The 13,153-nt window shown below is 42.4% G+C and overlaps 1 protein-coding gene across 2 annotated transcripts in view; it reads right to left on the bottom strand.

Moving 5' to 3' along the window:
• Positions 1-13,153, bottom strand: part of LOC144507961 (voltage-dependent calcium channel subunit alpha-2/delta-1) — a 669,448-nt gene that overhangs the window by 373,439 nt on the left and 282,856 nt on the right. The gene's annotated exons all lie outside the window — the stretch shown is intronic.

The following is a 13,153-nucleotide window of genomic DNA, read 5'->3' as shown; positions in this document are numbered from 1 at the left end:
CCCCCCCCCCCCCCGACAGTAGGGTTAATTTAGCATGGCCAATCAACCTAACCCGCGCACCTTTGCACTGTGGGAGGAAACTGGAGCACCCAGAGGAAACCCACGCAGACACGGGAAGAACACGCAAACTCCACAAACACAGTCACTCAAGGCCAGAATTGAACTTATACACTGATAAGTCATACATTTTTTCTGCGCTGTAGGGATTCTATGGAATCTGATGCCTTTCCCTGAGATGTGTTTGGAGGTGGGGAGAATTTAGTTGGACGGAAGAATAGCAGGATGGGGAGCTCCCTGCCTTCCTTCGAGGGGAGATATTCAAAAGTGTCCAGAGGGGCAATTTTTTCACACACAGGGTGGTGAGTGTCTGGAACAAGCTGCCAGAGGTAGTAGTAGAGGCAGGTACAATTTTATCTTTTATAAAACATTTAGATAGTTACATGGGTATGATAGGTATAGAGGGATATGGGCCAAATGCGGGCAATTGGGATTAGCTTAGGGGTTTTAAACAAAAAAGGGCGGCATGGACAAGTTGGGCCGAAGGGTCTGTTTCCATGCTGTAAACCTCTGTGACTCTATGACTCTAATATAACTTATAAGTCGTATTCAACTCAGTCTAAGTACCCTTTTAACAAAACGTTAGACGTTAAGTACAGCCAGTCAACCTGTCTGATGCTGAAAATTAACTATTAAAACAATGGAGTCTCATTCGTGCAGGTTCTAATTTGTTGGAGACTGAAAAATGTGGTCTGTAATCTTTTTAAAAATATTCCTTTTCCTTTCTCTCATTTCTCTCTCTCTCTCTTAATCCAATCTTGCTTGTCCCCTCTGTACTTCTCTTTCTGCACCCGATTTGACATTGAATGTATTCACTCTAATTTACACCACCTTCTCAGTCCTTGCAGTTCTTTCACAATGTTTGAGTCCATTGGGTTATGGAGATATACAGTTCCTTGCTCTATTCACTCAGGTTCCCAGATACCCTGCTTCCCTTGCTGTGGCATTATCAGCTCGCACTTTCAACAGCTTGTCATGCAAAAGAAAATTGAACAGGTGAGGGCAACTCTAATGAACAACAGACATCATCAGATGCGTTGGCACAAGAATGGATGGTCCAATATGTTTCACATGAAATCCAGCCATGCCCCTTAGCCAGGTACAGTATGGTAGAGGACAACAGCAATTACAGGCACTCATCACATTGCCTGATAACATATGCCTATACCCTCAGCTAAGATAGGCTATCTGTATATTCTTAATGATCATCTGTGCTCCTTGTCAAAAATGTGTCACTGTGAGTAGTTCTTAGCTCAGAAAAGTAATGGAGTTTGACACATCTAGAGTTGAATTTTGCTACAGCGCATTACAACCAGCTAGTTTGCAACTTATTTTTTAAAATCAAACTTTATACCTGTAATGACCTCAACGAGGCCCATGACATTAAGCTCTTGGAGTGTGAGCTCCCTGATTGAAGTAATGATCGCCTGTCCAATCAGGGAGCCTTACCTGTGATAAGGCTACTGACACTCCAGATTTAGTCTTTGTATTTGGAGATAAGTTTGTAAATAGAGGGAATCTGATGAAGTGACACCAGCCTCTGAGGAGTAATTTCAACATCATAAAATATTTGGATGTAGCTCTAAACTGTTCATTGTTTTGCTGTTTCTTTTTTCTCCAGAAATTTAGCATGGTACCTTGTAACAAGCGTGTTACCGTTCAGTCTTTTTACCAGCAGGACAAGGGGAATGTCTTGTGAGCTGTGAAATCTTTGGTTGCACACACCTGGGCTAACAATTATTCCATTTTGTAATTTACATGGAATCATGACACATTTCTGTATAAGCTGTGTACCTTTGGTTAAGGGACCTCACAGTAGGCATATCCGCAAGGCAGAATTGTGTGGAATCAATGGGAAGTTGTTACAATGGATTAAGAATTAGCTGCATTCCCAGAGGCAGAGACTTGGTATTAAAGCCATGGATCTGTTTTGAGGATTAGGAGCTTTCCAGTGTATCTAATCACTTATGAATAAAATTTTACACCATGAAATCACTTTTCTGTTAAAATTGATCATAAAAATAAAAAAGGCATTCAATTCATACATTATGTAACATTTCTGTAGCCATCATCTCTATTTTGGCGTTTAATGCTTGAATGAATTCAATTTCCTATCTTTCTTGCTGAAAGTAGATTGCTCTGTACTTCTGATATTACCTACTGATGACAGAAGTAAGCAAAAGCATTAAGGCACATAAAAGAGCAGAGACAAAAGCAATGATTTAACTTGTTCCTAAAAATCATCTGGAACAGTTACCAGAAGCAAAAAGTTTAAATGCAAGAACTTAATGAAAGACGGAACAAGACCAGGCCACCTAAGTTTATCAAATCAACTCTGTGGATAGACCCAACCCCACCCAGTTAATCTTTCAAAGCGAAAATTCAGTAAAAATGTTTCCTGATACCCAAAGGTAACAAAGCAGAACTCGTGCATTAATCTGCCTCCATTCAACACTGATTGGTCAGATCCCACAGACAGCATCTCACCTCCCGTCCTCCAGCATTGCAGAACCCATCAAGCCCCTTGTACTTGTAACTTTCATTTTCATGTACAACTTATTTATACCCCACTTATCAGGGTTACTCAAACATCCCATTAAAATCCACTATGATTGTCTCTTTTATGTAAATACAGTCTTCAGTAAATTCCCTGTGAATGGCTCATAGTCTCACAAATAAATACCAACGTATGTATTGAAGGTTATACTCTGAGTACTAGGAGTGTTGTTCAACCCTGTACAGTTATGGCATTGCAAAGAAGAAGAGTAGATTTGGGGCATGATGCTGAGATTTCAGTTACGGTTCTGCTAATGTTGGAAGGAGCAGAGAGGAGGCTGAATACCTTGACGGAGAAGATAATTCACAGTGAGGTACATGCTGGGCCACAAAAAACACTATTGCGACTTCCAAAGACAGGCGCAGATAAGGGAGAGGACTGTTTTGACAATAGCCCAAGGGCAACCTGAGGGAGCTGTGACGCTGTCACGAAAACCTGGATTAACTCCGCCTTTCATGTGAAATCTTGCAATGTTTTAGTTGAAATAATTGGTGGGAAGCTCAATTGTCCTGTGTAAAACTGTCCTTTTTCCAACTATTTATTGTTAATTTAAGCACAAAACGTCAAGGCCCATTAAACTTTACAACATAACGATGCAATGTGTTACAGCCCCATTGCTCAGTGTCATGAATAGGCAGGACATGAAGTTAATTGGTTCTTTCACATTCTGAGCTGCATTTCTTTTAATGGGGTGTGGGAGGACTGCACCCTGTTTTCCTTCCCCCACGCCAGAAAATTGGCCAGCAAGCTGGATAGAAACCTGTCATGACATGGTGGGGGTGGAAGTCAATGGGTGGAAATCCCACCCTCAAGAGCTGCCAGCCAATCACACTGGCTGGCCACACCAGAGCTCGGTATTGAACAGTAAGAAGTCTCGCTACACCAGGTTAAAGTCCAACAGGTTTATTTGGTAGCACAAGCCACAAGCTTTCGGAGCACTGCCCCTTCATCAGGTGAGTGGGAGTTGTGCTGACAAACAGGGCATATACAGACACAAACTCAGTTTACAAGATAATGGTTGGAATGAGAGTCTTTACAGGTAATCAAGCCTTAAAGTTACAGACAATGTGAGTGGAGAGAGGGTTAAGCACAGGTTAAAGAGATGTGTATTGTCTCCAGCCAGGACAGTTAGTGAGATTTTGCAAGCCCAGGCAAGTCATGGGGGTTACAGATAGTGTGACATGAACCCAAGATCCCGGTTGAGGCCGTTCTATTGAATAGCATTGGGACTGCAGGAAGATGAACGAAGAAGAGCTATGGCTGCTGCAGAAAGCTATGTGCCGGACTTTGAGGCCAGGGAGGATTCCAAGTGCCCAGAAAGGGGAGAGGTGGTGGTCTGGGGCTGGATTTCGCAAGACAGGCAGCAAGGAAAGAAGGGGAGGTTAACCCTCCCCCTAAGGCACATAGGGTACCACCCACCCCTGCCCAAATGAAGTGCCCTTGCTCTCCCATCCTTCCATTTGTCACCAAGCCATTAAAAATAGCCTGCCCATTCCCACCTTACTGCCCACACCTATCTACATCTGTAATTCACTGTAGCAAAATTCTGGAAGGCCAATTCTAGATGTCAAAATCCATTATTTTTCTGAGCTGAGAACTACTCACAGTGACACATTTTTGACAACCCCATTCAGGCATGGGCAGCATATTATTCTGGTCAACAGGCTTTCCAGCAAGCCTAATTTACCTTTACTATTCATTTAAGAATGGCGGGCAGGCTGCCAATTTCGGCACCTGTCTAACTTGCAAAGGACTCAGCTCAGTGGTGGGAGGGGAGGTGGAAGGCTAGCCATCCGACATGCTTTATGTGCTCCCACCCCTCCCATCCAACCAAACATATGCCCAGCAGGGTGGGTGCTGGTGAGGAGGGACATAAAATCCAGGCCTGTGGGTGTCTGATCGTAGCTTAATGCCCCTGGAGAATGACCAAGCACAAGCTACAAAGGCGCTGAGAAAGTGGGAGGAAAATTGGCACAAGAACCATCAGCCGCATCCTTCTCAAATGTCGTCTGACAGCAAAATCCGAGAGGCATTGGCAGAAGCCCGTCTGCTGCCCTTGGGCTCCAGTTGGAATGTGGCCCAAGGAAACCTTGGCTCATGTTGGCACCCACCCATGACACTGATCTGTGGGGTTGTAACACACTGCAGCATCGTGTTGCCAAGTTCGCTTTAATGTACCTTGAGATTTTGTACACAGGGTGGAAATAAATAGGTGGAAATGGGGCAGTTTTACACGGGACAATTAAATCTGCCGAAAATCTCAAACAGAACATTGTAAGATTTCATTAAGAATGAAATTAACACAGGTTCTTGTGACAGCGTTAACTCCCTCAGATAGAGAAGACAATCAGGCAGCCTTCATTGTTTAATGTCTTCAAATTGCAACTGCATTTCATTTCAGACAGATTAGCTTTCAATCGAGAACAGAAAGCACAGCAGCAAACTGTGGGCAAAGCTGAACGTTGTACATTCATTTAACTTTCACAACTCTCTTCAAAAATACAACATAAGCATTCTAATGGAATTGCTGCCAAACAATTTTGGTTGAGACCACTGAAATAGCAACGTTGAACATTAGTGAAACATATTCAAGCCAACTAGCATGGAGGACAAAACAGCTTTAATTATTGGTAACTGCTCCTACTCATAATTCCTAGCATCGATTAAACTTTCCTTCAGAGCAGAATGATGGGAGAATGAATGGTATTTGCTAAAGATCCAAATTTACTGCTATTGAATAGGAGTAGTTAGCATATTGACAGCAGAGTAAGCAGGAAGAAATTAATGAGAGAAAAATGCCCTCAAGGTACAAAGTTAATCTTAAAGGGCAAGAGTACATTGCAGGTCAAAAAACCAGAGGAAATAAATTTGACGGGTAAAATTGGATAAGTGTCCAAATTATGTGAAAAGAAATCACAGCGGCAACATTTGGTGAGCGTAATTTTCATCCAAAACGGACAAAGGAATTATAAATTTAGCCAGTTCAAAATAGGCCAGTAATTAAATGTTGCCTTTGTCATACATTGTATGATAGCTTATTATAAATGCCAACATGCTGTGCAGATGAGTATACACATCTCTTCCATTACATTTCTTTATTTTTATTTGGTAGTAGGCATGCCGCAGTTTTATTAAAATTAGAAAATAAGCTATGATTGGATCCAGAGCAATGCACCAGTAATCTGAACATACAACTCTATTACGTCGCAGTGTTGTGAATTAGTGCGGCACAGTGCCACAGTGGTCAGCACCACTGCCTCACAGCGCCAGGGACCTGGGTTCAATTCTGTGAATTTTTGTGCGGAGTTTGCATGTTCTCCCCTTGTCTGCGTGGATTTCCTCCGGGTGCTCCGGTTTCCTCCCACAACCAAAGATGTGTAGGTTAGGTGGATTAGCCATGCTAAATTGCCCCTCAGCATTCCAAGATGTGTAGGTTAGGTGGATTAGCCAAGGTAAATGTGTGGGGTTACAGGGATAGAGTGGGGGAGAGGACCTGGGAAAGATACTCTGTCAGAGAGTCAGTGCAGACTCGATGGGCCAAATGACCTCCTTCTGCACTGTAGGGATTCTATGATTCTCTCAGTCAGGAAACAAGACTTCTGTATCCTATTCATAAATGGCTATCACAATATTTCATCACATGGAGCATTGCGTTTACAGTATTTAAGTAGGGTTTTTAAATCCTCTCTCTCTTTGTTACTTCAGTATATTATACAAAGCATATTCTGGTTAGATAGTTCGAACCACAGTTATCACCATTATTGTAAAATCTGGATTATTCCACATCAAGTTATTATGAAAGATGCATTACTATTGTTGCCCAAGGCAGTGAAGTCTTTGTTAATCTCTACAAATGACTGACCTACGAGACTTTGCATTTCAAAGCAGAAAATTGATTAACTTAGTCCCTTGAGTCTTATTAACCGCGTTGGCTGCCAATGGAGCCTCAGGCACCAATAGTGCAAGAAAATTAGAAAATGCTGTCGAGTTACCATCATGTTAACCCCACATCGAGGATTCCAGCCAAACTTGACAGAACATAGCAATAACTATACTGACATCAACACTGTGCAGGATGTGGTGGGGTGGAGAGGGGAGCATTTCTTGAAGAACACATTGTAAATCTGAAACTATGTAAGAGAAATATAATCGGAATTATAATTAATTCATACTGCTCTCCTGAACTTTCTGAAAATTGGTAAACCGATGGCTATTTTCCTGAAATTTACCAGCTGTGATACCGGATCCCCAGTGGGAACGAGCAACTATAATGCTGGGAAATTGTCCCCCCAATTCCTAACGGCGTCCTCAATTGTGCAGTGCAATCACGCCAAGTTACTTTTCACATCGACAGTACAGATGGATAATGGCAAAATTTAATGAGCAATGTTTGCACATAAGCACAACCAAAAATTGTGACGACAGGATGTAATGTTTATGAGCTGGAACTGTATGATGCCATTTGCAAAATATTTAACAACACAGATACACGTACAGGAGCTATGGAGGGCCACATCAAAAGCAATTCTGATAGTTATATAAACAAGGTTCTTATTTTTGGGTGCCTTCTTCCATCTTTAGGTCCATGTCTGGAGACACGGTGTAATAGCCATTGGATTCTCTAATACACGAGTTCAGAAAACGAGCAGGATTGTCAATTCTTTATAAAACAGTTTGATTTCACTTTCGCAAAGGGCAAATTTCATTTCTATCACACTGGGACGTGCCAACATGTTCCACAGCCAACCTGATTTATTTTTGAAGTGTGCACACCATTGTTAAAAGGCAAAAATAGTCACCAATTTATGCTCAGCAAAGTCTCAGAAACAGAAAATGAATGAATAAAGTTTCCTGATTGAGATGGGCAAGTTAATTTGGGAACATCCCTGTGTCTGTGCTAAATGCGAGGAGACAATTTTCTGATTTCAAGCTGCATTGAAACCAAAACTGACTCATCAGGCTCACTGTGGAAGAATCCATTCACAATTTGAATGAGGACCACTGAGAGACAGGATATTGAGACATCGACTTCCCCATGAGTAAAATTAGGTGATTTGCATGAATAAAACATTTTCTTTGTTCTTTATTATTTAGAGTCTGAAATTTTGAAAGAAGCTTGTTCCCAGGAGGGAAAGGAGAAAAAGTTACTAGAATGAAAAGCATTTTTACCTCAATATAACTATACAAGCTAAAAAATGGGTATGTAACAGGCTGAACTGAATCATGGCTGATGCCTTTAGGTTGATGTTAAAAGGAAGAATTGTTTTTTTAAAATGGAGCTGGAGAGATGAGTCAAACTTTGATGGACCAGTTTGATGCACTGTGCAAGCTGTGAGAGGGCAGACCTATCTTTAGGGAGTAAAACAGAAATTGATTTGGGCTGAACTTCACAATAGGAAGAATGGTTAAAAAAGGTACTCACTATTGACTGCCAAGGTAGAATAAAGAGGCTGACCTGAGATTGCTTGTGAGAGGGTAAAAGAAGGGTCAGTTGATTATCATCATGATTATTATGTCATTTTAAATATGTCAAAGTGAAGCGGGAATTGTTATTTTTGGCAAGGTGAATTACGTTTATTTAAGTCGTTCTGTATCACATTTTTGATATGTATAAATCAGAGGTTTCCAATTCAGGCTTCACATTTATGACTTGTGCACACACCAAAAAGGCAAGTCCCATGGACAGGCTGAGTGTCCCATTATCATCACTAGAGAATTTCACTACAGACCAAAATTTAGAAACGTGACAACAGGCCCAACCCTTGCTGGAAAAATAATGATGTGGAGATGCCGGTGTTGGACTGGGGTAAACACAGTAAGAAGTCTCACAACCCCAGGTTAAAGTCCAACAGGTTTATTTGCTAGCAAAAACCACTAGCTTTCGGAACAGACTGTTCCTTCATTAGGTGGGTGGGAGTTCTGATCACAAACAGGGCACAAAGACCCAAACTCAATTTACTGCTTTTAAATTGATTAATTTAAATTGAGTTTGTGTCTTTGTGCCCTGTTTGTGATCAGAACTCTCACCCACCTGACGAAGGAACAGCCTGTTCTGAAAGCTAGTGGCTTTTGCTACCAAATAAACCTGTTGGACTTTAACCTGGTGTTGTGAGACTTCTTACTGGAAAAATAATGACAGCAAGTTCACAACGCAAGCTATGAATAATGCAGCACTCAGCAGCAACTTCAGTAACATTTCAACACATATCCACAAAAGTGTTAAGGCAGATGGGGAACGGGTAGCAGAATCCCTAATCCCCCAGCAACCTCTAATCTTCATGATCCTTCAAATAATCTGTCCCATCATGGGATTCCACAGGATGAAGGAAGCTCTCAGGGTAGCAGTGGGCATTCAGTTTGATTGAACACGGAAAAATGATGCATTTGCAGAGTGATAGCCCTGTCTGTTCACTGGTGGGGTGGAGGGCACTGTTGCCACATGAGTACAGCCAGATACACTGCACCATTCTTCCACACTGTTGAAGTTGTGGGCTTTTTGGTGCTGCTTTACTCTTTACAAAGGAAAACCGAAAAGGCCAGCAATCGAACAGAGTCCTACAAGAAAGGTGAGAGATATGATAGAGACCCCAGGCAGTCCCTTTGAAGGAATCTATCATATAAAATTTCAAGGCAGCCATAACCTTCATGGCCAACAACTCAGCCATTCCCATTCAGTACTAAATGAGCATAAATTCCTTCAACTTAAATATTAAGGGCCGTAAGCCATTGTTTTGGCTTCCATTACATGCTCCAATCCTCAGCCAGTGACTCCACCTCTCGCTGCCAATTATCTGAAGCCAAACTGGAGTTTCCATGACCTTGGTGTTATATTCAGCTCAAAGCTGAGTTTCCATCTGCACATCCATGTAGACCACATCTTTCCACTTGTGTTGACCTCTGCCTCAGCTCATTTGCTGCTGAAACCCTCAAGCATGCCTCTGTTACCTCTAGATTTGGCTATTCCAATGCACTCCAAGCTGGCGTTCCACCTTCTACCCTCACTTGACATCATCCAAAACTCTGCTGTCCATATCCTAACTCTCGCCAGGTCCCATCCACCCAGCACTCGCGTGTTCACTGACCAGTGTTGCCTCCTGGTTTAGCAACTCCTCAATGTTGGTTTTCAAATGGCCTCGCTCCTGCCCGTCTCACCTCCAGTCCCACAGCCCTCCCTGATAGTTGTGCTCCTCCAATTCTAGCTTCTTGAGCATCTCTGATTTGAATGGCTCCATTACTGGTGGCCATGCACTCAACAGCCAAGACCATTAGCTCAGGCTCCTCCACCTCTCTTTTTTCCTTCAAGATGTGATTTAAAAGCTACTTTTTGGTCCAGACTGACTTAATATCTCTTGTACGGTAGTTCTGAGTCAAATTATGCTTCATAATCCTCTTGTGCAGCATCACATGATGTTTTGCTACATTAAAGGCACTATAAAATACAAGTAATAGTAGTTCTGGAGATGGTTCACCAGTCTGGTTTCAGGACTAGGTAATTGTGATAACCATAGCCTTTCTCATTAATCTTGCAGAATTGAATGCATGTGTCTCCAGATATGTTCAAACTAAGGAGTCTGGAGCCTTACAGGTGGACAATGGTGTTACGAATGGATAATGATGGAGAGTGTCTAAGCTGGAAACATACCAGTCTGATATGTCTCTTTGCTCCCCCACAGAGAAATGTCATAGAATCCCTGCAGTGCAGAAGGAGGCCATTTGGCCCATTGAGTCTGCACCGACCACAATCCCACCTGGGCCCTATTCCCACAACCTCACATATTTACCGTGCTAAGGGGCAATTTAGCATGGCCAATCAACCTACCCCGCACATCTTTGGACTGTGGGAGGAAACCGGAGCACCCGGAGGAAACCCACGCAGACACAGGGAGAATGTGCAAACTTCACACAGACAGTGACCTGAGGCCGGAATTGAACCCAGGTCCCTGGCACTGAGAGGCAGTGCTCCGAAAGCTTATGGTATTTGTTACCAAATAAACCTGTTGGACTTTAACCTGGTGTTGTGAGACTTCTTACTGAGAGGCAGCAGTGCTAACCACTGTGCCGCCTATGTATACTCATAGTGATATTATACTTCTAATAGCCAGTCGCTGAAGGAGACGATCAGAAGTCAATCTTTAGTCACAAAGTGAGACATTACAAACGTATTGCTCCTAGCGCCAGAGACCCGGGTTCAATTCCGGCCTCGGGTCTCTGTCTGTGTGGAGTTTGCACATTCTCCCCGTGTCTGCGTGGGTTTCCTCCCACAGTTCAAAGATGTGCGGGTTAGGTTGATTGGCCATGCTAATTGACCCTTAGTGTCAGGGGATTAACAGGGTAAATATGTGGGGTTACAGGGGTAGGGCCTGGGTGGGATTATGGTCGGTGCAAACCAAATGGGCTGAATGGACTCCTTCTGTACTGTAGGGATTCTATGATATCTCTACAACCCATCACCAGTATAATAAGTGTCTCTTTATATGTGCACAAGTAATTATTCAATGAGTGAGCCCCCTTTCCTCCCCCTGTAGACTCTTAATTTATACATTTAATGATATCTATTGTTTGCTGTAATTGAATACCATTCATTAGATAAACAGGCATGGCTGTCTGAAGGACTAGAGCTTTAAAAAGGTCACAGTGTGTTCCCAGAGGTTCCCCTGTCTCTTCTTGGGAGAAAACATTTCCAAACCCAGACACAAAACATCAATCTACCATTAAAAGCAAGGGCCTAAGTGAAGTGAAAAGGCCTCGCCTGCATCTTTATTTTCTTTGTGTTTTAGCCTGTGGAGCAACTGTCCCGTTATTCACTCATCTTCTTAGGATTGCCCTATGTGAGGCTCTCTCCTCATCTGCATGAGAATTGGGGCTTTACTGAGGCTAGCACACCACTGACACTCAGAATCCAAGTGCCCGAAGGTATTTTGGAGTTCTGTTACTGACAGCAGAGTATATCAATCGGCTCAGCGTCTTATTATGAAGAGAGTGGAGACGGCATTATTGACTTCTTGCAGCAAAGTCGAGTCAGAGAATTAACATGGAAATAGTGAACTGGCTCGAAAATTGTCTCGGCAATAGAATATTTAATTATTCATGTTGGAAATGAATGATTGGTGAAGCGTAAGAGGGATCAGTGCTCGGACCATGGCTTCTCAAAAGCTCCATATATTATTTGGAAGGTGGCAAGAAATTGTGTTGCAACACAGAAATGTCGAAGAGGCAGTGGTTATTAAAATATACTTGGAAAGGTTCAAGAGCTTTGAACTACTGATCAGCAAATGCGATTTTCCTTGCATCAAAACTGCCATCGCAATATAAAGCAAGTTCACTGGTGCAAAAACAAGGAAAGAAATATCAGCAACTTCTCACTACAGGGCTGTACTGAAGACTCATGTTAATGTATTAATTACAATGAAAAGCAAACCACTGTATAAATATATTATTGCACCCTGGGGTAACATTCTCAATTCGCACCACAGCAGGTGGTACGTACTCTGCATTTTACACTCAAATATTTGGATACTGAAACTTCCAAGCTGAGCAGGATAAGAATGATTGCCAGCCACTTTCACATTTACATATGGATTGAGATCCAATGTTTTGAAATGCTTAACAAAGTTTGACACCGTACTCGAAAATGCAAAAATACATCTCTTTCACATTGCAATGCAAAACAACCAGCAGTCAGCGCTGCAGACCTTTTTCACACAGAGGATGGTGCGTATACGGAATGAGCTGCCAGAGGATTTGGTAGAGGCGGGTACAACTACAACATTTAAAAGACATTTGGACAAGTACATGGATAGGAAAGGTTTAGAAGGATGAATGTAGCCCAATCCATCACGCAAATCAGCCTCCCATCCATTGACTCTGTCTACACTTCCTGCTGCCTCAGAAAAGCAGCCAGCATAATTAAGAACCCCATGCACCCTGGACATTCTCTCTTCCACCTTCCTCGGTCGGGAAAGAGATACAAAAGTCTGAGGTCACGTACCAACCGACTCAAGAGCAGCTTCTTCCTGCTGCCATCAGACCTTTGAACCGACCTATCTTGCATTAAGTTGATGACACCCTAGCTATGGCTGTGACACTACATTCTGCACTCTCTCATTTCCTTCTCTATGAACAGTATGTTTTGTCCGTATGGCACGCAAGAAACAATACTTTTCACTGTACGCTAATACATGTGAAAATAATAAATCAAATCAAATCAAACACAGGCAAATGGGTCCAGTTCAGTTTAGGAAATCTGGTCGGCATGGACAAGTTGGGCCAAAGGGCCTGTTTCCATGCTGTGCATCTCTATTACTCTATGCAGAATGAAAGAAGCATTGGGATTTTTCCCTCCAACAGAATATTCTTCAAGTATCACTTGTTTGGCAGAGAAAACGAAAATGGTTATTGAACAGGAATTCATAGGCAAGTGGATTAAATAAACATTAAATCAGATTCTTTTTACCAAAGCCTAGTGAATAGCTTGTATCGCATTTAGAGGGGAAAAAAAACACTTGTGCACAATGTCACATGAAGTACACATTTGAAGGA

Source organism: Mustelus asterias, chromosome 19 (genome assembly GCF_964213995.1).
Source record: "Mustelus asterias chromosome 19, sMusAst1.hap1.1, whole genome shotgun sequence".
In the NCBI taxonomy this organism is placed as follows: Eukaryota; Metazoa; Chordata; class Chondrichthyes; order Carcharhiniformes; family Triakidae; genus Mustelus; species Mustelus asterias.
This window is presented reverse-complemented; position numbering and strand designations above follow the sequence as displayed.